The 25895-nt window shown below is 33.8% G+C and overlaps 1 protein-coding gene across 11 annotated transcripts in view; it reads right to left on the bottom strand.

The window, feature by feature from the left end:
- The window catches only part of LOC136027597 (zinc finger protein 239-like), a 132306-nt gene extending 116355 nt beyond the window's left edge, over nt 1-15951 (bottom strand). For 2 of the 11 annotated variants that reach the window (XM_065704989.1, XM_065705001.1), the window contains exons 1-2: nt 10299-10415; nt 2142-2308 (exon numbers count right to left, since the gene is read on the bottom strand). The gene's annotated coding sequence lies outside the window, so the exon portion shown is untranslated. Of the gene's footprint in view, nt 1-168; nt 1198-2141; nt 2309-5142; nt 5435-6749; nt 8076-8119; nt 8218-10209; nt 10416-15868 lie in introns of those variants that run through there. The other 9 variants (XM_065704990.1, XM_065704995.1, XM_065704996.1 and 6 more) reach the window with 9 other exon arrangements.
- Between the last annotated feature and the right edge of the window lie 9944 nt (nt 15952-25895).

Raw genomic sequence — 25895 nt, 5'->3', positions numbered from 1 at the left:
TTTTTTTTATTTAATGTCATAAAAGAGCACCACACATGACAAGACATATGAAAATCACAGCCATAGCCATCATCATACACATTGATTTGAAACATCACAGATTCAAACTAAACAGTCAAACTAACAAACAAAATAATGAGCTAATAATAAAGATATACAATTACTGACAAGTGGTTGCAGAATTAAAAATCTTGACAAATTAGGGAACAAAACTTCTCGTGTACCACATACACCATGCTGGTACTAGCTGAATTTTTGGTATGGGTTGAGCTACATGTCACAGGGGCCTTTGGCACAAAGGGATATGCTCAGGGGGGGGGGGGGGGATTTCACAAAGTCATGGAATATCCAAAATACCGACACCAATTTAAAACACAATTCATTGAGGCGTGTTGAAAGAGTTATAAGTGAAAATTGTTTTAAAAGGGAGTGACAAGGGACTTGTGGGAGATTTGGACACTAAGACCTCAGTATTGGATACCTATCAGGCAATCCTTCTGGTCTGAAGTCGGGCAGCAATACCAAATAGGACAAGCATATTCTACCAGTAGTCTGAAATTAAAGGAATATAAGAAAAATTTCCAGAACAAAAATCCTTCAGCCTCAAATATCCAACTAAAATGAAACAGTATATGCCAAAGATACTTCTACCAAATTAATTACTTGCTTAATTTGACAAAGATTATTAATTCATTTAAAACCAACTTACAACTAGACCTAAATTGCTTTCAAATATATAAAATGTTGTTTTGAAAATTTACTAGTATTATCAGGACATCAGCTTTTTTCTTTTAATATTACTGTCTAGTTGAACTCCTGGAAATATTCTAACATAAAACAGCAACCTTAGAGAATTTTAATCTTACATATATTTTTTCTATTTAATAGTTTCAACTGCTGCAATTGTGGCCCTCATCTCCTCCTCTCTGCAATGCCTAAATATTTATTCAAACTTGTATTATGAACCAACAGCTCATTGAAATAAATAAAAATATAATCCCAATGAGAATCAGCAAATTTTCAAGATTCCACATATAGCATAAGGGTAACAAACAAAGAAGCACACTTAGAAACAACAGGGAAAATTTTCTCAAGACAGAGGAGTTCAATCCAGAGAACATTTTGACCCTGTGTCCAAAGGCTGTTCTTCTCCAAGAGAAGAATTGAAGAAAGCCAAAATTTGAACATGTCTATTTGTGAAAAGGTTTTATGGCAATATGTTTAGTTTTAAATCATTGGTAAATTACAATTAATACATTTTTAACTTATCCTGTTTTTTGACCAATGGAGAGTTTTATAGCAGTCATTCGGGGAAACCAAAAACAAAATGATTATATGGAAACGATGCATCTCCCATGGCCCTTTTCACTGCCCTTTGCCCAAAAACATCTAATCAAAATTTTTAACCTCTTAAAGGTTAGAACAAGGTGTCTTTTTAATTGGATGTTTTTTTAGAAACACTTTGTAAAACAGAAGAGAAAAAAGATAAAAAGTACTTAATAGAGCGAAGCAGTTTTCTTTTTATTGTTACTTATTCGATATCTGATCTTTTTTTAAAAAGAGAAGTCTCAAGAAAGCTGAAAACCTCTTAACGGTTAGATATAAATGTATATGATTTTTTAATGAGGTATACTTTACAAAATAGAGGAGAAAAAAGAGAGAAGAATTTACCAAAAGCAATTTCCCTTTATTATTACCAAAAATTTTATTGAATAGCTTATCATTTTTTATAAGTGAAGTCTCAGAAAAGGTGATGAGGCAACCCCTTGTTAACCTTTTCAGGGTTAGATTCAAGTATATATGCAATTGCACTTATTTATCATTTTTTTTTTTTTTTTATGAGGTGCAAAGAAAGGAGAAAAAAGAAAAAGGTTTTACAAAAAAAGTTGTTTCCCTTCCATTGTTATCAAAATGTTATTGTATAGCTTATCATTTCATAATAAGAGGTCTCAGTTCACCTTTTGTTAACCTCTAAAGGGTTAGATTCAAGTGTAAATTTAATTGCCTATTTTTGGACTTATTTTTCGGTTTCTTTTTTTAAGAAGCATTTCATAAAATAGAGGAGAAAAGGGGAAAAATATATACTAAAACACAGCAACAATCTTTCTTTAGGCTACAGAAAATTTCTTCAGACAACTTACCACATTTAATAAGAGCAGACTCAGAAACAGTGGTGACTTCAGCCACACCTGCAGTTTGAGGCAATTCCATCATAAAATCTTATTCTTCCTTATTCTTATTCTTCCCGTGAAACATATATTACTATCAGACTCCAGTTTTACGTAGGACAGTGGAATCAAAAAAGTACCTGAAAATACACAAACTATAATGGCTTGTTTCAAGCACTATATGACCAACTTTGTCTTAAAACAGTCTAAAGGATTTAACTTCTTCTGCAGTCATAAGCACTAGAAATGTGAATAATTTTTTAAGAACAGGGTGCTAAAATTCAAACTGTCTTTTTTATCTAACATCTCTTAAAGCTGCTGCACCTGCTTCACTAATGAAACACTTAAAAATAGAATATTTTTCCTATTTTGTTTCTAAGTGGGGAGATTGTAAGGGCTATGAAAAAAATTCCACACTAGAATTGCAGAAAAAGTTTTTAAAAACTTGAAGAAGTAACACTTGCCCAATCAAATCCAAAACAGCAAGCTGTTTTGCAGTTTTGCTTCAACTCTACTTTTACTTGAAATGTTTGCAAAATTACTGCAATTTATAGTTTCAAAGCTTAAAACACTAGTGTTATATAATACTAAAGAAACAATTTATTGCACAGCTAATAATAACAAGTACTCTTTAAATAATTTAAAGATGTAGTGTATGGCTTATCCTGAGTGTAGAGAAAATGATTTATGCACCTGCTCAATATATTGTCTCTTTATTTACTCTTGCAAGCAAAAAAAAAAAATTGTCACTATCGAAAATATATATCATTTGTAAATATTAATTTATATATATATATATATATATATATATATATATATATATATATATATATATATATATATATATATATATATATATATATATATACTTTAGTACTAATTTTTAATATTAATACATAAAATATATAAATACAATTTGTTAAAAAATAATGAACATCTTCTTTTCAACTAGTAATGGCTAATTTGCCACTTTCTGGGAAACATACTCTACAGTAAGTTAAATTATAATAATAATAAATAATAATAAAACGATTTTATTTCCAAACGTCTTACACAGTCATGCCAATCAGCAGCAGTTCATCAAACAGTTCGTGGTAACGAACTGTAGTAAGGAGCGACACGGCTCAATAGTAACCAAAACTCTAAAAAATTGAATTTTGATATCAATAGCTACATCAAAAGAATCGCATTTTAATGCTGATTTTAAATATATAAGTTTCATCAAGTTTAGTCTTACCCATCAAAAGTTACGAGCCTGAGAAAATTTGCCTTATTTAGGAAAATAGGGGGAAACACCCCCTAAAAGTCGTAGGATCTTAACGAAAATGACACCATCAGATTCAGCGTATCAGAGAACCCTACTGTAGAAGTTTCAAGCTCCTATCTACAAAAATGTGGAATTTTGTATTTTTTGCCAGAAGACAAATCACGGGTGCGTGTTTATTTGTTTGTTTGTTTTTTTTTTGTTTTTTTTTCCAGGGGTCATCGTATCGACCAAGTGGTCCTAGAATGTCGCAAGAGGGCTCATTCTAACGGAAATGAAAAGTTCTAGTGCCCTTTTTAAGTGACCGAAAAAATTGGAGGCCATCTAGGCCCCCTCCCAGGCTCATTTTTTCCCCAAAGTCAACGGATCAAAATTTTGAGATAGCCATTTTGTTCAGCATAGTCGAAAACCATAAAACTATGTCTTTGGGGATGACTTACTCCCCACAATCCCTGGGGGAGGGGCTGCAAGTTACAAACTTTGACCAGTGTTTACATATAGTAATGGTTATTGGGAAGTGTGCAGACGTTTTCAGGGGGATTTTATTTTGTTTGGGGGTGGGGATGAGGAGAGGGGGCTATGTTGGAGGATCTTTCCTTGGAGGAATCTGTCATGGGGGAAGGAAAATTCAATGATAAGGGCGCAGGATTCTCTAGCATTATTATAAAAAACAATGAAAAATAAACATGAAAACGTTTTTTCAAATGAAAGGAAGAAGTAGCAATGAAACTTAAAACGAACAGCGATTATTACGCATATGAGGGGTCTAAAAATACTTTAGCATAAAGAGCGAGGTATTTAGGAGGAGATAAATACCTTGCTCTTTATACTAAAGTATTTTTAGTAATTTCAACTATTTATTCTACGGCATTTCTGATTCAGGGGTCATTCTTAAAGAATTGGGACAAAACTTAGGATTTATTGTAAAGAGCGAGGTATTAACGAGGGTACAAACCCCCTCGTATACATAATAAAAATATAAGGTTATGAAAGTTTGTTACGTAAGTTAATTCTTCAGTTACGTATATTTTTTACTAATAAAAACGTTTGTTAAAAATTAAAAGTTCTAGGTGCCTTTTTAAGTAACCGAAAAATTAGAAGGCAACTAGGGCTCCTTCTCCACCCCTTATTTCTCAATATCGTCTGATCAAAACTAAAAGAAAGCCATTTAGCCAAAAAAAGAATTAATATACAAATTTCATTCTAATAATTTAAGTGCGGAGAGCCAAAACCAAACATGCATTAGTTCAAAAACGTTCAGAAATTAAATAAAAAAAAATATTTTTTTTAGCTGAAAGTAAGGAGCGACATTAAAACTTAAAACGAACAGAAATTAATCCGTATATGAAACGAGTTGTCCCCTCCGCAATCCCTCGCTCTTTACGCTAAAGTTTGACTCTTTGCCACAATTCTACTTTTTAAAACAATTAAAAGCTTTAGCGGAAAGAGCGAGGGATTGCGGAGGGGACAACTCATTTCATATACGGATTAATTTCTGTTCGTTTTAAGTTTTAATGTCGCTCCTTACTTTCAGCTAAAATTTTTTTTTTATTTAATGTCATAAAAGAGCACCACACATGACAAGACATATGAAAATCACAGCCATAGCCATCATCATACACATTGATTTGAAACATCACAGATTCAAACTAAACAGTCAAACTAACAAACAAAATAATGAGCTAATAATAAAGATATACAATTACTGACAAGTGGTTGCAGAATTAAAAATCTTGACAAATTAGGGAACAAAACTTCTCGTGTACCACATACACCATGCTGGTACTAGCTGAATTTTTGGTATGGGTTGAGCTACATGTCACAGGGGCCTTTGGCACAAAGGGATATGCTCAGGGGGGGGGGATTTCACAAAGTCATGGAATATCCAAAATACCGACACCAATTTAAAACACAATTCATTGAGGCGTGTTGAAAGAGTTATAAGTGAAAATTGTTTTAAAAGGGAGTGACAAGGGACTTGTGGGAGATTTGGACACTAAGACCTCAGTATATATATATAGACCTCAGTATATATATATATATATATATATATATATATATATATATATATATATATAAATATATATATATATATATATATATATATATATATATATATATATATATATATACATATATATACATATATATATATATATATATATATATATATATATATATATATATATATATATATATATATATATATATATATATATATATATATATATATATACATATATATACATATATATACATATATATATATATATATATATATATATATATATATATATATATATATATATATATATATATATATATATATATATATATATATATATATATATATATATATATATATATATATATGTATATATCATTGGGAGGGTGGATACCCCCTCCCTAACACACATCTCATATTTTCCTGGATATAATTGTAATAATTAAATCACTGAAGCCTTGTGGCTCTTTAGTATAGGTAATGCTAAAGTGTTGCATCAGAAACAACTCTCTTCCATGTACCTACTATATTGTTTTGTTATTTTGCTGGTGTTTTTAAGACATAAACAGGGATCTGGGAATATGTTTAGTTTTAAATCATTGGTAAATTACAATTAATACATTTTTAACTTATCCTGTTTTTTGACCAATGGAGAGTTTTATAGCAGTCATTCGGGGAAACCAAAAACAAAATGATTATATGGAAACGATGCATCTCCCATGGCCCTTTTCACTGCCCTTTGCCCAAAAACATCTAATCAAAATTTCAAGATATCCATTTTGTTCAACATGGCTGAAAATTCCAATAGCTATCCATCTGGGGAATACAAGACTCTACACAACCCTTAGGTAAGAACTATAGTTTGTACAATTTGTTAATTGCTTTAAATATGATTAGTAATTTGGAAGGTGGGGCATATTTGATTCTTGGTTTCTAAAAGGGCAGAGTATTCAGGTAAAGCTCAGATGGAATACTAAGGAGAGTGTTATGTTAAATCAAAACATACTGTGTTCATGTAACTTATAAAAAGGGCATACCAGCAATATCCCAGAAATGGTCAAGGGTATAAAGTTAAAACAAAAAATATGATGAATGGAATGTTCAACCAACCAAAAGAGAAAATGTGCATGCTACTACTACTCTGACTACTGCTCAATTTAGGGGTATTAAGGTGAAAATTTCAATGAATGCTGATGGAGACGTAGAATTAAATCAAAACACTATGTGAATTGTAAACCCATCTCTGAAAGTTCCATTTTCCTAACCTAACCCCTTTCCAAGATAGCCAAAAGGAGATAAAGTAGAATTTTACCAGAAGTATGGAGTGGCCTAACCCACAATTGCCATACAGAAGCGTCTACTGTAGTATAGGCAAAATCTTGATCCAACAAGTAATATATATAGACTCCTGAAATAGATGATAATCTGTTGTTGATTACACAGTGTTACCTTAAATTGCAGCTTGGAGTGATATAAAGATTTTCCATCCTTGTGATGCACCAGAAAAAAAATCATTTGGTGTAGATTGTGGTTGTTGATCTAGATTCTTGTGGAGGACTCTGCAGCTTCCCAATTGTAAAGGAACACCTGGCAGAGCCATTCTTTATCATGGTGGGACTTGAATGTGTCAGCTGAAGTTGCAGAAACTGTTTCCTCTGACAGCTGATTCTACATTGTGCATTGTTTTTTTTTCTAATTTTTCCTACTCCATATTTTGTGTATTTATACATTATGATGGGTAATAAAAGTACAATGATAAGTAGGCTATGTGTTTTGACCCTGGACTCACTGCTCAAAGTTTGATTCTCCTAACCTAACCCCTTTCCAAGACAGCACAAAGGAGCTAAGCTGGAATTTTACTTTTAACACTTACATAATGCTTTAAAATCAGCCTCAGCAAAAATACACCAAAACGGTGCTAATGCAAGGAAGTGGGGAATAATTAATACATTATACACTTTACCTATAATGGTTCTACAAAACTTATAATCTAATGCAATAAGGAGGCCATAAGCATTACAAGTTTTTTCAGAAAAAAAACTTTTCAGCAACCGTTGAGTAGCACAAACATTGGGTCCAATAGGCAGTCCCAGATATATCAAAGAATTTTTGGGCTTTAGCAACTCATCACCAATATCAATTTCAATAAGAGCTCTTTTGAACTAGGATTAAAAATCATTATTTCAGTTTTCCTTTCTTGAACAATAAACCTACTTCTCTATGCCCAGCATTAAGAATATAAAAATTCAATTCAATTCCTCCTATTGTACAGCTTATAGCTATTTAGAATATTGTCAGCATAATTAGCTGATGATACATCTAGTATACAACTGTGGGAAGGTAGCTATTCTCAAGCTTCCATATTAACCCTCTTCTGATTTATAGGTCTTGAAAATTTACCTATTGAAGTTTTGACAAAATAATATTTTACCTTAGTTTTCAGATATCAATTTCTTTTTTTCTGGTTTTAGTTCTGAAAATCCAATTCCTGTTATTTGATTAGTCAAGGCCTAGAATTTAAAGCCATACAATATATTTTTTTAGATTTAATAACGTTTTTATAGATCTTGGAAATCTCATAATTCAAGACTGAGCAAATTTGTGAAGCTGAAAACAGTTCTTTGTGCTTCATTTAAGCAGCAGATCTTTTTTTAAAAATTAAAAATATGAATGCTAAATTACCTTATAAATTCATCAAAAGCTCCTTTCAGATCCCAGAAAGCTGTTCCGGCTTCCGGGGGAATTGTTATGTCACTCATAATTACCATTCCATGTGTCATCTGGTATTCAAAAGAGTAATTAATGTGGAGTTCAAATATTGAGAAGACTGTTTGTTTTAATGAGAATGTAAATATGTGGGAGGTAGTGAGAAAATTAATACAATCTTTTCCTGTTAAATTCAAATAGGCTAGGAAAAACAAGCCATATCCAGGAGGGCTAAAGGGTATGTACCCCCTATCTGAAACCTTTCTCCAACTTGTAAAAACATAACAAAATGAATATAAACAAGTCTTTCATGCATTTCATAGTTTTTTTTTATAAAAATTCCTCAAAAAAATCTTTAATACCCTTTCCCCCCTGGAAAAGTTCCTGGATACCACCCTATGAAAGGGATTTAGAAATGTGAAAAATACCAGTTTTCAAATTTTAAGGGGTGTGTAACATTTCTAAATCTTCTATATTGGTAAAATGCCAACAATTGGGAGAAAGGATTGTTGAAACACAAATATTCAATCAACAAAGTCATAGTTTGCACCAAAGGCCAGAGAATTTTGATTCTGCCTTGGCCCAACATGTGCACAATAACCCTCACCACTTCATTTTGTTTGAAAACACTTCCATTATTCAGAGGTCCTTCTTGAAATATTTGCTTGATTTTCGTCTTCATATTTTGCTACTGGCTGACAAAATTCTCATTTTCTCAACTAGGCTATTTGATTTTTTTCATTAATCGTATATTTTCCTTTCCTGGTTTCTCACAAAACATTGAACTTTAAATATTATAGGAATGTGTTGAAGCTTGTCTTAAGTTTAATATGCTTCTTTACTTTCATTTGTAAAACTTCTTTTCTGAATAGTTGTGTTGTAATTAATGTTTATTAAGGGCTTATTTTTGGTTTATTTTGATAATTTTAAATATATATTTATAAAACTATGGCATAAATTAAAAAAAAATAACAAGTGTGTTTAACTGAAAGTAAGGAGCAACATTAAAACTTAAAATGAACAGAAATTACTCTGTATATGAAAGAGCCTTTTCCTCCTCAACACCCTGCTCTTTATGCTAAAGTTTTTTACTGTTTTAAAAAGTAAAGTTAACAGAAAGTGTCAAACTTTAGCATAAAAAGTGGGGTGTTGAGGAGGAAAAACCCCTTTCATATACAGAGTAATTTCTGTATAAGCATCTATATTAAGCATCTCAGACATAAGATCTTGCTATATATCATGTTTCATTAAGATCTGACCACCCATTTGCAAGATAAAGATACCTCAATTTTCATGTCTTACAAGATTTCTGGTTTCCCTATCCAACTCCCCTCAATGTCACTGGATCTGGTCAAGATTTAAAATAAGAGCTCTGAAGCACAAGATCCTTCTAAATATCAAACTTCATTAAGATCTGATCTCCTATTTGTAAGTTACAAATACATCTTTCTAATTTTTTCAAATTAACCCCCCCCCCTCACTCCCCTAAAGAGAGTGTATCTGTTATGGTTATGTCAATTATATATTTAGGACTTGTGCTTATTTTTTCCCACTAAATTTCTGTTTTGCCTCTCTTCAGGTTTCTAAGAATCATTATTGGGCCTTCTTGAAGAAATTGATTTTCTCTGTGCTGTTATGATTTACAAAATAGATGTTATTGACACACATATAACATAAACCTTACCCAATTGTAGCAACAAATCACAATCTTGAGTGAGAAGCCCCTTAAAAGTTCAATGTCTTATCTGTATTACCCCTGTGAAAAGCCATTTAAAGATAAGATGTTTCAAACAGGGGGTGCGTTTAAATGCCCATATTCCATTTTAAACTATACCATAAAAGGAAATATTTTTTTTCAATGCTGGTGAACTAATTAAGGAATATAGTGGCTTAAAAAACAGTGAAAAGTTGAATTTTTCTATGATAAGCAAGGATTTACACTTTTAATAGTAATATAGGATCAAATTTGACCAAAATATAAGCTGCAATACACAAAAAGCTGCGTTATATTGAGGAGGGGGGAAGGGGTATAGTTAGGGACCTCAAAATATCTTCCTGGGATATACTTTAGCCTGTAGACACATCCCTGAAAGTTTCAATTCTTTAGCCCAACAACTTTCCAAGATAGCAAGAAGTCAATGGAGTAGAATTTAACCCAAGTCTCTCGTAAGAAAGGTGGTACAAGAACAATAGACCCCTCTCGACAACTGGGCTCTTTGGTTAAAAAACTGTCAATTAACCACAGTTCTTCTTGTTGTTGTTGTTGTAGAGAAAATACGCTCGGCTTTCGCCCTCTGCGTCACCAAACAATAATTAAACTTAAAATCACAGAAACGAAAAGAACATGCAAATCAAACAAATCAAATCATCTTCTCTTCTCACCACACTCTTGTGACTGAAAAAAAAAAAAAAAAAAAAAAAAAAAAAAAAAAAAATTACAACCAGTTGAAAATCTTTGTTGAAGACACAAAAACTCCCAATGCCTCCAATATTTTTAACTCCTTATCTTTACTAACACGAGTGAAACCTAAAACGAGAGGAGTGGACGTCTTCAGGCCCAATGATTCAATTTTTCTGATCAGAATATTTCTCTCAGTTGTGAAACGAGGGCATTCTGAGAGAATGTGATCTATAGTTTCATCAATATTTACACACCTAAAAAAAGGGCATGACTTGCTATCTGTAAGATGATATAGTGCTTGACGAGATCTGGTCATTGCATGACCAGTTCTCAGACGGAAAATAGAGTTTGCAATTTTCCTATTTGGGTGGATAAGGTGATGTGGGATATAATGCCCCTCAAAAGACAAAACATAAATATTTGTTGTTGAAATACATCTATTATTAATTCTAATAGAACTTGCAGCAGAGGTTATTAACTTTGAAGTTTCATTTACAGTGAGAGCAACCTTCCAAGTAATTGGGTGGTGGATAGCCTGTTTTGCAATACTGTCAGCAATTTCATTTCCCTTAATCCTTATGTGAGAAGGAACCCAGACCATTTTCAGTTGAAGACCAACAGAAGACATTATTTTATGAATTTTTCCCTGTAGATGAACAATAATTGGAATAACTTTTCCTTGCCTCTTTTTTAGATCAGAAAGAACACTTTTAGAGTCAGAAAAGATAACAAATGAGCCTGATCCTACTTCCAGCACTGTATCCAAAGCTTTTTGGAGAGCAAGACATTCTGCATGGAAAATGGAGATTCCATCTGAAACTCTAATCCCAACTGATGAGCCATTCCACTCAGAAAAAATGCCTATGGATGCCTTCCCATCATTTGAGACAGATCCATCAGTAAATATCTTTTTCCAATTATAAAATTCAACCATTTTAGCTAGTGTAAGTTGATGAAGGATTAGACTATTCATTTTATTCTTAGGACAATCCATGCCAGGGATTTTTATATCTATAACATTATCAATGCTATTAGGGGTGTTGGGAGATATCTGGGTCTGACAAGAAAAGATTAGGTTTTCAGGAACACCTATGCCATTGAGCAAGGAGACCAACTTGATAATGGCTGGACTACTATATGTCTTCCGATTTTCATAGAGAAATGTATGATTTATGAGACACTCCTTGAGAACATGGAGGTTTTGGTTAGTATTTACTTTCATAAAGTAATTAGAAGAAAGTTTCAAGAATCTTTCTTCTAAAGAAGGTATATTAACCTCATTGAACAGAGCTGCAATAGGAGTACTTTTTAGTGCACCTGTGATTAATCTTAGGCCATGGTGAACTATTGATTCAATTTTAGAAATTAACTTTTTTGAAGCTGAGTAATAGACAGGGAGACAATATTCAATCTTTCCATATATTATAGATGTGAATAGTTTTCGAAGACTATCTCGGCTAGCTCCCCACTTTTGCCCAGCAACAGCACGCATAAAATTCAGTCGTTTTTCAAGTGCATCACAAAGATGAGAGATATGAACAATCCAATTTAACTTACTATCCAGCCACATACCAAGGAATTTCACATTCCTGGCAAAATGAATTTGTTGTTTATATAGAGTCAGATTAATTGAGAGACAATCTTGCCTAAGGTCAATTTTCCTAGAAAAAACCATGCCAGTGGTCTTTGGGATAGAAAAAACCAGATTTTTTGTATTAAGCCATATTGACAGTTTATCAATTGCTCCCTGGAGCTTGGGTTGACAAGCTTCAGGAGAGGAGCCTTCAGTCCAAAGAGCTAAGTCATCTGCATATAAGACAAACTTTATTGAGGGCATATCAGCCAAAATAATATCATTAATCAGTATGTTAAAAAGAAGAGGACTCAAAACTCCTCCTTGAGGAACACCTAATGAGACTGTACTAGCAGAGGAGCATATGGATCCAACTCTGGTTTTAATAGTCCTATTAAAAAGCATTGCCCTGCACCACTTCCAGAAATTATTTCCAACATTAAATTTATGAGCCTGTCTTAGGATTGCAAAGGGGTCCAATGTATCATAAGCTTTCTTAATATCAAAGAAGACTGCAGAAACAACTCTCTTTCTTGTAAAAGCTTTCTTAATGTCATGATCAAGTTGAATTAGGTTATCAAGGGTTGATCTACCTTTCCGAAAACCTGCTTGTTCAGCAATAAGAGAATTATCAATAAGGGGTTCAAATCTCAGCTTAATCATTTTCTCATAGAGTTTAGCAATGCATGAGGTTAAGGCAATTGGGCGGTATGAAGCTGGGTCTGAACGATCCCCTTTACCTTTATATATTGGGACTAGAATAGAAGACTTCCAAGCAGATGGGACAGTGCCACTTACCCAACATCTGTTAAACAAGTAAAGAAGAGGGACCAAGAAAGTCGGTGGAAGAGCTCTAAGCATCTTATTGTGGACCAAATCTTCACCCATTGCAGAGTCATTTAGAGACTGTATTGTAGAAGTTAACACATCCATATCAAAATCTTTGTCAAGATTAGTGACAGACCCTGGGGGAAACTGAGCTTCCATAAACATAGAGTTATTATATGTGTTACTATTTGAAGATTGACCTGCAAAATAACTATTCAAAGACTCTGCCACTTCATATGGCTTGTACATAATTGAACCACCATTGGACTTAATCTTTGGAGTAGACTGATCACTATGCTGATAACCTGCAAATTTTCTGAAATTTTTCCAAAGTGTTTTAGAAGGAGTTGACTGATTAACCTGATTTTCACAAATATCTTCCCAAGCTGCTTTTCTTTCAGCTAGGACATGTTTCTTAAAAGTAGCTTCGGCCTTTCTCATTTCAATTTTTTTGAAAAGGTTGCTTTTATCTGAAAGCCAGATTTTTCTAGCATTACACTTATTTTGTTTTAGTGATTCTAAATTATTTTTCCAAAAGTGAACATTTTTTTTCCTATTTTTTACTAGTTGTGTTTGGAGTTTAAAAAATAAATTTGAAGCATCAATGATGCTTTTAGTGATATTTTCATTTAAAACATCTATATCATTAATTAGGGCTGGTACCATACTCCCCAATTTAAGTGCCCATGGTTTCCAATTATCATCATTGAAAATCCATCTAGGAGCAATGTTAAATTTAGAGAGAACTGGTCTTTTTGACAGTTCTGTAATAAGTGGGTAATGCTGGCTACCAAGATTGTCATGGAACCTGGACACCTTACTATAAGCAGATAGTCTGCTACCAACAAAACAAAGATCAATGGTTGAGTTTTTACCATTGGAGGAGTGCACATAAGTACCTAAATTCTTAGGTGTGATTAGTGTGTGGGAAATCTGACTGATAGAGATTGAATCCAAGAGCAACAATGATTGAGGGTCTCTAGGGTGGGTTGAGTCCCACAGGGGATGGTGAAGATTGAAATCTCCAAGTATTAGTTGGTTTGGGGAAAGATCTAATAATTTCTTGAAGGTTGGGTTATTGAAAGAAGAGGGTTTATTTATATAGATATTGACTACTGACAAGGGGGGAAGGTCATCCATCTCAACCTTTATAACTAGTATTTCCATTGATGACTGGACATCAATATTGACAACAGAGCTAATCAAGTCCTTTCTCACAAGAGTCAATAGGCCTCCACCTTTTTGAGAAGAGGAATTTAGGACCCTATCTTTTCTATGTGATGTATAATTTTTAATGCTAAAATTTCTTCCAGGGGACAAATGGGATTCTTGGATGCAGACAATTTCTGGGGATTCAATGTCCAAAAATCTTTTTAACTCAACCAAACGATCAATGGGTAGACCTGTAGTGTTAAATTGAACTATTTTCATTCTAAACTGTTAGCTGTCTTTGATATTGAGGATTGTTTCCGTTTGTTTTTAGTTGCTTTCTGTTTCAAGATAGGTGAGAGAGCATTTGCATTTCTTTTAAGGAATTGATTTTTTGCTGGAGAAGGTTTATTGGAGATTTCTGATGTTGGTTTTACAGGTGAAGTAGAGATTGGGACAGAGTCAAGAGATTCCAAATCATCTTCAGAAATAGAATGATTTGAGGTGAGATCTTTAAATGTTCTATCAGATGGTGCATGTGAGGAACTAAAGTCTTGAAACATTTTTTCCAAACGGCCTGAGATAGAATCTTCAATTTGTTTAAATTTTGAGGATAGGAATGAGCTGATCATTTCAGGAATTCTAACTGTCAAGATATCATCAATTATTTTCTTGATTAGGGGTTCTAAGACTGTTTGTTGAGTTGACATGAATGGGCTAGGAGTGGGGTTTTCAGGGGATGGAATGGGAGGGAATTCTTCATTAGAAAGAGCTGGAGTTGTGTCATTTAGTTGCATGTTGGATTTAAGGATATCTGCATACTTTTTTTTGCAGCACCAATAGTGATTTTATCTTGTACTGCCTTAACAATAACCTTTTCAACATTTTTTGTTACAGGACATGCTTTGTCTTTAGCGTGATGGTTGCCAAGACAATTGGGGCACTTGAATAGTGTAATATTTTCTCTCTTAATACTACAAGAAGATGTTAGATGGTTGTTGGCACATCTTGAACATCTAGGTTTACTGCGACATACTTTGGCAGTGTGGCCATGCCTTTGGCAGTGATTGCAGATCATGACATGGGGTATATATGTCTTGACCTTTTTTTCCATACCCAGAATAGAAATAAATTCAGGAAGGTCAAGTGAAAGAGCAATGATAAAACCATCAACAGTCATCTTAGCAGATGTCTGTAGACCAAAGAGTGGAAATAGGCTACTCTTGTGAAACCTTGGTCCTTCAGTTCATCTAATAAGGTTTCACTTGTAAAAATACCCTTGTCAAAGAATACCAGCCCCTCAGGCATGAAACTGTTGGGGGAGTTTGAGTGCAATCCCTGAGAGCCTTGAGCTGAGGAATCCTTCTCACATGAGAATGTTAGTGATTGGTTATTATCCAAAACTAGCTCCCCTATCGCTAGTATCTTGTTCAGTACTGCTTGATTTCTGATCTTAAGGCAGTTAGAACCATTTGAGGATTCTACCAAAATTGTATCTTTTTGGCATTCATTAAATTGATTTCTCAACAACATAATTCCTTTCATGATTACACCCAGTGGTGGATTATGAAGACCAGGCTGCCCTGTTTTAGTCAACCATACTCTAATGATACTGTCCTCACCCGTGAGAACACCAGATCCCCCTGAATCATGGGGGTTAGGCATGATGAAAGCCTTCCAATCACAACAGAAAGAAAAAGAAAAAAAAGTAGAAAGAAATTCCACAAAACCAGTCACAGGGTGAAAAGAAGAGAAGGAAAAATATCTTAAATACCTTAATATTAACTGTTTAAACAGTAAAACAAAGAAAATAAGAAAATTAGCAAAATGCTTTATCAATTTAATCTTTTCTTCCTCCTGTGCGACAGTCCTTCTTCCCAGGCCTTTTTTCGCGTCAACCAAAGAGACTGTTTGAGCTCAACCACTCGGTGTGGTTGAGCTCAACCGCTGTTTTTGCGTGAAACAGTGACAAACCAGGTTGTCATGAAAAGTGATTTTGCATGAAACAATTGACTGGTTGAACTCTAATTTAACCAGAACTGTCATTGTTTTTAACCGTAGGGTTCTACCATTCATAATTGTTGGTTGACCTTTTCAGGCGTAGATTTCGAAAAGAAGAATTCGTAGGCTATAAATAAGTCTATATAAAATAAGAATTATAAGCTGACAAATAGAATTCTAGCCTCGCAAAAGTAAGGTTTAATTTTTTTTTTTCGTATTAGGGCTATTTGGATAAATGTTGGGTTATATCCTGCAATTTGATTCACATAGGCCTTAAGACAGGAAGTCAAGAGCTTGAATATGCTTTTGAAAACTTATGTAGATACTTGGAAATCTTTGTTTCATCCTTTTGATGCCCTAGGCTTGACCTTAGCTTGGTAATTTGGCTTCAGAGATAAAACCTTGATGAAGCAAGACCCTAGTGGTTATAAAGCATTGTTAATCCAATTACTATTCTTACTAGATGCTTCAAGATGTGTTGCATCTTTGTCAGAACTTTTTACATTTCAGCCTTACCCTATAGGGCCATGGATAAATTTTCAGGTCAAACTCTAGTTTGGCTACTGTTTGCTATCTTAGAAATTGGTTAAGTCAGGAAAATAGAACTTCCAATAATGAATCCAAAGCAAAAAATACGTAAAATTCTAGTTTAGCTAATTTTCATTATCTTGGAAAGGGAATAGGTTACAAGAATGAAACTCAGTAATTAATCCAGGGTCAAAAACACTCTGGGAAGGTGCTGCCAGGCTTCTATGTCAACCCTTTTCTGATTTCTAAGTCTTAGATAATTGCTTACTCAAAAGGTCTATACCTATACTATTGAAATTTTGACAAAACAAGATTTACCTTAATTTTTAATTATCAGTTTCTTTTACTCTGGCTTTAGCTCTTAAAATGCAATTCCTTTTATTTAAGTAGCATTTTAAGCCATATCAATATTTTTTTTTTCAAAATTTAGGAAATGTCTTTGCATATCTTTAAAACCTTATAAAGTGGATTGAGGAAAGCTGTGAAACAGTTTCTTTGTACTCCATGTAAGCAGACCTTCCCAGAACATACTTTAGCCTTTAGACCCATCCCTGAAAGTTTTTTTTCATTCTCACCCCCTGGTGCTCTTTTACACATTGTATAAATTGTGAAGAAATGCCTGCCCCCTTGCTAAGAGTCTTAGAAGTATCTTATATCAAAATACACCTGATACAGTTTAATTTTTTAGAGATGACACAGAATAGCATTAAAGCTGAGTATTTGCTTTGCAAGAAATGTGTCCCTTCTGTTGTAAAGCATTTTGGATAGACACTAATCTAACCATGGACATATTGCTGTTGCAAATGGTTTTGCTTAAAATGGTTTGGAAAACAAATAGCAAATGTAAATTTGCTTTTTTATCATTATTTAAGACTAGAATATCACAAAGCTATGCAATCACATTGCTTGTTGTATCTTAAGTAAATACAATCCCTGATGGAGTTTTGTTGATACCTGTCTTAAAATTAATTTGTCTAAATAAAATATATTGTTTATGGGACAGTAGAGAAAATGGCAACAACCATGAATTGAGTTTTTTTCAATATTTCTTTTTTCAAATAATAGTTCTCTGGTCACATTTGTGTTCCTTGCTAAGTTGTTGGCACTCTGGTTTGGGAATCCTTTGTCCAAGGGGTACAGGTTTAATTCCTGGCATTGCTAGTGTATTTGGTTTTTACCAGCTAAGTATTCACCATGCTAGTTTGCATCTTAAGTAAAGCAATCCCTGCTGGAGCTTTGTTGACACCTGCCTTACAATAACTTGTCTAAGTAAAATACAATGTGTATTGAAGATTAGTGAAAATGGCTGCAAATCCATCTTGTTTTTTTTTTCAATATTTTTTTTTTTTTTAATAGTTGTTCTACTCTGGTCGGAATAATATTCTTGGCTAAGTGGAAAGCACTCTTAGTAAGAAATCATTTGTCCATGGGGTACAGGTTTGATTCCAAGTATTGTCTGTTTATTTTATTTAAATGGGGGTCAGTGATGTTAGACAGATCTAAACCAGCTCTAAATAGGCAAATGGAGAAATATACAAAAGGTAAGCAGGGAGGGTGTACAAAAGCACAAGATTTCTGGCCCCCAGCCCTTAATTGCAATTCTTGGCCAAAGGGTCACAAAGTGGAAATTAGCACTGCCAGTTTAGACCTTGATGTGTCAGTGCTGCCATATTTACTTACTTGCATATTGGTGTTGAGTTTGCCCACATTTTATCTTCATTACTATCTAAAATCATTTAGACATTCAGCAAACTGTCTCAAACCACAATTAGTATCGAATAGATTTTGGGCCTTACTGACTTTTCCTTTATAGCAAAGGTTTATTGTTGTGTATAATGTAGATATTTTAAAGTAATCAATCATTAAGAAGTCCCTTTTAGTTTTATCAAGTTTTTGAGTAATAAACCTTTTTAATTACCTTAAAATATTTATTCAGGTCCTTTACTATTGGCTGCCCTTTATATTACAATAATGATTGAAATATATTGTGGTAACTAAAAATTTGGATAATCCAACCTATTTTACCATCTTAAGGTTGTTTACAAAGGTGTATGAAATATTTAAGTACTGACTTAGCTACAGAAAACTTCTAGATATAATAAAATGTAAGCAAGATGGCTCTTACTTTGACCATATCTATGGAAGCACTAATGAGAGAGTGGGTCATTTGATGCATTTGTAGGATTGAGTGAGATGAGAAATGAAGTGTAGGTTTGATGAGAGATGGCTGGTGAATGTGATGAGGGATGAATGTTTTGCAAGATTTTAAAATTTTGGACAATTTCTCATGTTGACAGTAGAGTGCAGAAGTAAAATTTTATAATTTTTCTTCTTTGTTTCTGTTATGTTAGACAATGTTGAATATTCTAAAGTGAAGTTTCTTTTTTGTTTGGAATTGTGATGGCCCTAGGGCTTTAGTGCAATACAAATTACTAATGTTTATTCACTTTCTTTAAACAAACACAAGGTCTATGTCTCCTAGCTTTAACAAAGTCAAGTGTAATTTTAAGACCAGGGATTTCAAAGTAGGTCAAATGAACTTGTGGTAAAAATGAGCAATTTATGAAACATCTAGATTAAAAAAAAGTCTTTTAGACAACAAAGAAGACAATTGAATAAAGAAAAGTACCTTATATCATAATTGTTGTGCACCCTTAAGATAGAAATGAACAAAGCTTCAATTAAGATTCTGTTTTGTTTAAACAGACAGAAGGGACAAACCTCCAAGCTTTGACAAATACAATCTCACTTTGTGGCTCCTATCTTTTCAAAGGGGACTTTCTTTGGATTTTTTCTATCCAACTAAAACTGAAAAGGACAGCATGATATACAAGTGACCTTCCAATTACCCTACATAGCAAGAGAAAATCATTAAGTTAGGCTATGCTTTATCTCAATCCCCCTCCCAATGTGCAGAAATATGGCTCAAATTTCATATTTTCAATGCATTTAACCTCCTGTCACCTGTTTTTCTAGTTATTGTTTGTCACATTTGTTTAATTTACAGCTACATGGGATGAAGTTAGAGAGACAGATTGACAAAACAAATGGAAAATAGGAAATTTCAGCAATACATTTTTAAAATTGGGAGGATTGAGGGGTAAAGTAGAGCAAAGTTGAATATAAAATGTGTTACCAGCTATTATTCTAAAAATTATGAAGCATGAATTTTTTTTTTTTATTATGTTCCTTTCTCTTCAGGTCCTTCTCTAGGGCTTTACCAAATCAAACATTCTATGCCCAGAAAAATTAGCAACAAGGTATAGTCTATATACAAAGGCTTATGTTATTTAACTATGAATATGGAATTTAAATGGCAATCAGGAACTGGATACAGGCTAAAGCAAGTAAAAAAGAAAGAAAAAACTTCCCTAGTTAGCTCAGGAGACTTTTAATAGATTACTCTTCAGATAATTGCCTATGATACATAATTTAAATATTTACCCCTGTACAGTAGGGCGTTAAAACAATCTATCACAATGTAAGATACAGTATATTTAGATATGATGCTGATTTACAAATTCCAGGATTCTTTGTTGTGGTTTTCATAATTTTGTTGATAAAGTTTTTATATTCATCATTTTTTATTTTATATCATTAACATTAGCCAAACTAAACTTCTCAATAGAACTTGAATGTGGTGGCTATAATGCACAAGTACTGCAAAAATCTTACAACACATTATGTGTTATGGTAACTGTCAGTGAGAAAAAAACTATTTTCCTAGTTTAGCTTAATTTGTTATATTTTTGTGCTTATCAGAAATATTTTGTTAATTTTAGGCAGCTGTCCCCCCTCAAAAAATTCTTAAACATTTGCTGGTTTATACTTAACCAGTATTCTACTGAAAACAAAAATTTAGTATATATTTTGTATTGAAGAAATATAAAGTCCTTTGGATTTTTTTTTATTAAGATTAAGCAGTTTGCTATTTTCTTTTGTTAGGCTAAGCCTGTAATAGTGCTTTATTGTGAAGAGTCAAAATTTGTAGGGATTGCAAAGGCTAGCCTGAACAATATGTTATTACAAATTATTAGGTTAAACTTCTGTTTGGTAAAATTCTAGTTTAGATAAATTTGTATTATCTTGAAAAAGGTTTAGGTTAGGAAAATGAAACTTTTAGGGATGGGTCTAGAGATGAAACTATATCATGGGAAAGTATTTTGGAGCATCCAACTCTACTCTTTCTCTCTCTTAAAAATGTTTGCCTTAAATTACCTTAAATCACATTGTCTAATGAAATAAGGATTAAATCCTGTAGAATTGCTGGTTAGTGATGATGACAGTTGGAAATCTCAATATTTGGTCTACACCCTTAAAAACGCTTGTGTTATAAAAGTGAAACCCTTGCAAAATAAATCTTCTACTTAAATGACAAGAAAAAAGCGTTTTTAGTGTCATAACTTTGCTCAATTTCAATTTATGAAGTTTCCAAGATTTGGAATTTTTCAGGATATACATTTCCCTATATTTAAATACGAAACACTGATATGGCTTAAAATTCTACTCAAATAACAAGAATTGCATTTTCAGAGCTAAAACCAGAGAAACAGAAACTGCTTGCTGAAAATTAAGGTTAGATGTTGTTTTACCAAAATTTTAATAGTTACAGACCAGTCCAGTATGCAAAATTCCCAGATTTAAAAACAGAAGAGGGTTATCACATAAGCTTAGCAATAGCTTCTCAGAGTATGTTTTTAGCTATGGATTAATCACTGAAAGTTTCATTCACCTAACATAACCCCAATCAAAGATAGCAAAAAGTAGCTAAACTGGAATTTGAGTGGAAATTTAATATATAGCCTGGTAGGCTAGTAGAATTCCAAATCAAAACAAAAAGAAGTCAAACTAGAATTTTATCCTCTGTTTAGGGTAGCTCAACAAAGCTAAAGTCTTATCATTTAGGACTTTTTATAGATAATTTTGCTTTTACAGTATGAATACAACATTTTCCAATATATTACCTGAACAATTTAACCAAAGATTCCACTAAATCAGAACCTTCCTATCTCTTCAAATATACCAGAGAGTATGCTAGATCATTTTTCAATTCTCTCTGACCTCAAACTAATGTGAAATATGTTAAATCCGGAGGAAATTAAGCCAGTGCTAAATCATTTAATTATAATAGAATGACACTCTTAACACTATACGGATGTTTTATGTTTGAAATTTTTTGCCCAAACCGACAAGTAAAAAGAGTGTTTTCGCGAACCAGTTTTGTTTGAGCTCAACCATATGTAATTTTTTCCGTTTTCGCGTTAAACATTCAAGCTGGTTAAACCAAAGCTGTCATTGGTTAAACCAGCTGGTTGACGCGAAAAAAGGCCTCTTCCCATTGTCCTATCTCTCACTCAGTGTTTCCACTCAGGGCTTCCACTTCAAAATTGTCAAAAACATATTATCATAGCCAAAAAACATGAGAAAAAATGAGAACGTTGAAACTTGAAAACATGAGATTTCGCATGAGAATTTTCTTTTGTTTATATTTTGAATTCAGTGTTCAAACGAAATCCAAATTTAGTAACAGATCATTATATCACTCATTTCTATTAAAACTCAGCTTTCAACTAATAGGCACGTATTCTGTGTTCCTAATAGTGTCTGGTTTTTACTCACTGGGGTTTGGTGTTGCACCTACAAGGGAAATTCTTGGTCTCACCTAATTACCACATCCCACTTAATGCTTACTAGAACCTGATTCCCGAAAAAGTTTTGGGGAGTCTACAATTATGAAGAAAAACTAGCCACTAATGAGCCCAAAAATGGGTGAAAGAAGTCACCAGCAAATAAAAAAAGCATATATAGAAAAAAAAACAGAAAATCATCAATTAGTTCGCTCGTTGCTAAGGAACACAGCTATTATCAATTTCCAACTATGATAATAAATATAAATCATCGGACTAAGGTTTCATAATAGGCATTCCCCCACATCCTTCAGAAGTTGCACTGGCTTTTACCATTTTAAGTCTCTTCCACAATTGAGGATTATTCACCACTGATGGTCCAACCCTCTTGAAGCCACTCTGAGATTGCAGACATGCACCTAAAGTTTCAGATGACAGAAAGTTTCTATTGTCTGTCTTGATGTTTTATAGAGTGCTGAACAACCTTTCCACCACGACATTTGAAAAAGGGAAGTGAAAGAAGATACCTTCTGAAGGTTCTTAAATCAGAGTGACCCACAAGGTGTTTCCATTGACAAAATTTTCCGCTCAAAAAGCAGAGGACTTTCTAGTAGCTTAAATGGAACTTCTAGTGTACTGATGTTCCTCAAACTACTCTCTATTCTCTTCTTGTCCCAGTCTGGACTGCTGTAAAAGTGGAAGAACGGTAGCAGCGCAGGTGGTTCCATGTTTGCAGCCCTACATTGTTTAAGCATGACCAAGTGCTGAAGTATAGGTGCTGAAAAATCGAACCTAATTTGCACTTGATTAATAAACTCCTGATAGAATTCCCTTGCTGTTCTAAGCACAATTTGGACATTAGCGTCCTCGCATGTGAGGTTCCTTTCTTCAACATACTCTCAAAGAACTATAGCTGCCTTAAAGCCAATATAGGTGTTCTTAATTGGCAAGTATTCAATTTCAGTGCTTACATCCAAACACATTATATCAGATCCTTTGATATGATTGGATAACATGAAAGAAGAAGCAAAAGTAAAAAGCAACCCTTCCGTTTCCATTTTGAGTTTGAACATAAGAGGCTCTTTGGTCTGAAAGATCTTATTGTATTCTTCTTTTTGTATCTGCAATACGAATTGGTCCAAAAGTATATCAAAATAATCTTGAAAAAAGGGGCTTTTGAACTTCCAGGTTTCCGGAATTTCGAGGAATTCCGGAAAAAGATGATGGGGGCCGTACCCCCTGGTCACCCGTTCCAAATTTATGCATGGCTCAATATTCTGGATTTCCCCTTGCGACAAATTTTTTTCCCATGAGAAATCTTCTGAAAACATGAGATCTCATGGGAAATATGAGAAGTGGAAGCCCTGTTTCCACTTCCCTTTTCAAACAATCTGTAAAACCTTGACAATTTTCGGCAGAAATCGGAAGATGGCTCTCAGGATTTGGTAGAATTTTCAGTAAGAATGTTTTCTATTCTGTATTAAGTTTTTGGCGGTGTTCCAGCGATTTTCAAATAAAGTACCATATTCTAAAAGTTCAGAGTGCAGACCTACTGGAACCAGCTGCGATTCCGAGAAGAAAAACAGGACTTCGTCGATCAACCTTGTCAAACATGACAATGGGAAGCAGCTAGAAGCTTGAAGAAAAATGAAATGTATTTCATTCTGAAACTAAGTGCAATCACATTTCATTCAGACTCTAAAGCTGTTTTATTAAGACATTTTCTTCATCAAACCCTGTTTTTTCTTACCCTTACAGGCTCAACACGACAGCCCACTAAGTTCAGGACGGGGACAAAGAACCTGAATGAATTCCAGACACCAGACCTTTAACCATTGATTCTGAGTTTAGTAAAAAAAACTTCTTTTCTTTACCACCATCTTTAAAGTGTTATTCACGAATGATAAATAGAAAACGCAAAGTCGTATCTCACATTCATATAACTGAAAAAAGTATAAAAATTAGTGAAACTTTCAAATAAATATGCCGCATTAAGTTCATAATCTGTTTCTATTGTATGGCTTTTTATGTAAGCATTCTACTCTAATCATGCAGTAACGCAGCTGTGCTGGCAGACACAAGCTAGTTCTTTTAGCCTCTTTCTGAGGGGCTGGTCAACCGTCAGTGTTTCTGCTTCAACTCCGGCTCGTTTCATTCCAAGTTTCGTCTGAGTCAAAGTTGCCAAACAATTCCTTCTGTCTTTCTTTTCTTCCTTGAGTAAGCTGAACAGTCTTTCTGAAGCTACGTTCGAAAATAGCAAGGAGAAAAAGTGTTGTTCAAACTTTGTCAAGCTTGGACACCGTTTGTTTCCACGGTGATCCCTCGAACTGATAGCCGAATCCCAATAGTCCAAGACTGTCACAGTCACTCTTTCATCATCATTGACATGAAACAAAAAGGAGAAAGAGTGCGTGTAGCTGCGTTGGTCTGAGGAGACTTTTTGCTGCACTGAGTTGTTACTAGTAGTAGTAATAGTAGACACTATCGGAATATTCCCGCCCATTTTTGTCAATGGCACTTCTCGACCACCCTGGTACTGAGTAGCGTCTTAAATATGGGCCAAGGGTGGGGGGGCTTAGTGATTTGGTGTTTTGTGTTCAATAAAACGAACTACCTAATAGATATCACCGTCAAAACTGAACCGTCGAAACGTCTTTTCTGTATCTGACCGATAGCTTCTTTATAAAACTCACGTGCAAACAAATACATTTTTTAAGTCTCGGCTTTTAGCTTCTCCTTTTTGTCATCAGGCTGATCGCTAGTATTCGCATCACTGGTCAACTTGGCAATTTCTTCTGCCACATCTAAGCCGGGGTAAATATTTTTGAGAGGGAGGTAGTGCAAACTAATTTCAGGATCTGCGGTCATTTCCTTTTCTGGAAGAGAATTCCTCAGTATTGAAAACAACATTTCTTCAGTTTCGTTGGGGCATTCCATAAGTTCAATTAAATCCACTTCTGTGTCCAAATTCTCGTTTGAAAAACTAACACATGCCCTTGAAATACACTAACAGGCCCTGGCATCACTTTCTGCTTAACCAATCGTAATTTATCAGCAACATTCTTATGTTGCCAATTTTTCCGCAATGGGACTAAATGGTCAACGAGCAAAAATGGTAAATTGTTTTCAATAATAAATCCTGCAATTTTTACCTCTGTATCTTGTACTCCATCATTTGATGCAAATCCCAGGAGCTGAGTTATAGGCTTTTGAACTGAATTTAAAGCTTTGAGGTTCTTCTTGTTTTTCTCTGACTTGAAATGTTTTCTCGAATCGTTTTCCCTTCTTCATATGAAAATTTGACTGAGAATGCCGAGCACCAAGCCGATTCTTCATTAGATTTCTTTCTTAACCAACCAGCAAATCCTTTGTTGTTTTCCAATTCTTTTAAATATTTTTGTTTATATTCTTTTCTCTTTCTACCTCTCGTCATTTTTATTTCACATGCTTCATTCAAATCTGACAAGTCTTCTTGTAAATCCTTCTTGCCAGAGACCTAAAAAGAGGTATAATTAAGAAAGAGAGACTAAAGTGAATACTTATTATATTTTAATATGTCCAACTAAGTGAAAGTGAAGATTGGCTCGGGAAAGGTTTGTCAACAGTTGCTGTTCAATCTCTTAAAATGGGAAGTTATTCTAAAAT

The sequence above is a fragment of the Artemia franciscana genome, chromosome 5, assembly GCF_032884065.1.
Source record: "Artemia franciscana chromosome 5, ASM3288406v1, whole genome shotgun sequence".
Classification (NCBI taxonomy): domain Eukaryota; kingdom Metazoa; phylum Arthropoda; class Branchiopoda; order Anostraca; family Artemiidae; genus Artemia; species Artemia franciscana.
This window is presented reverse-complemented; position numbering and strand designations above follow the sequence as displayed.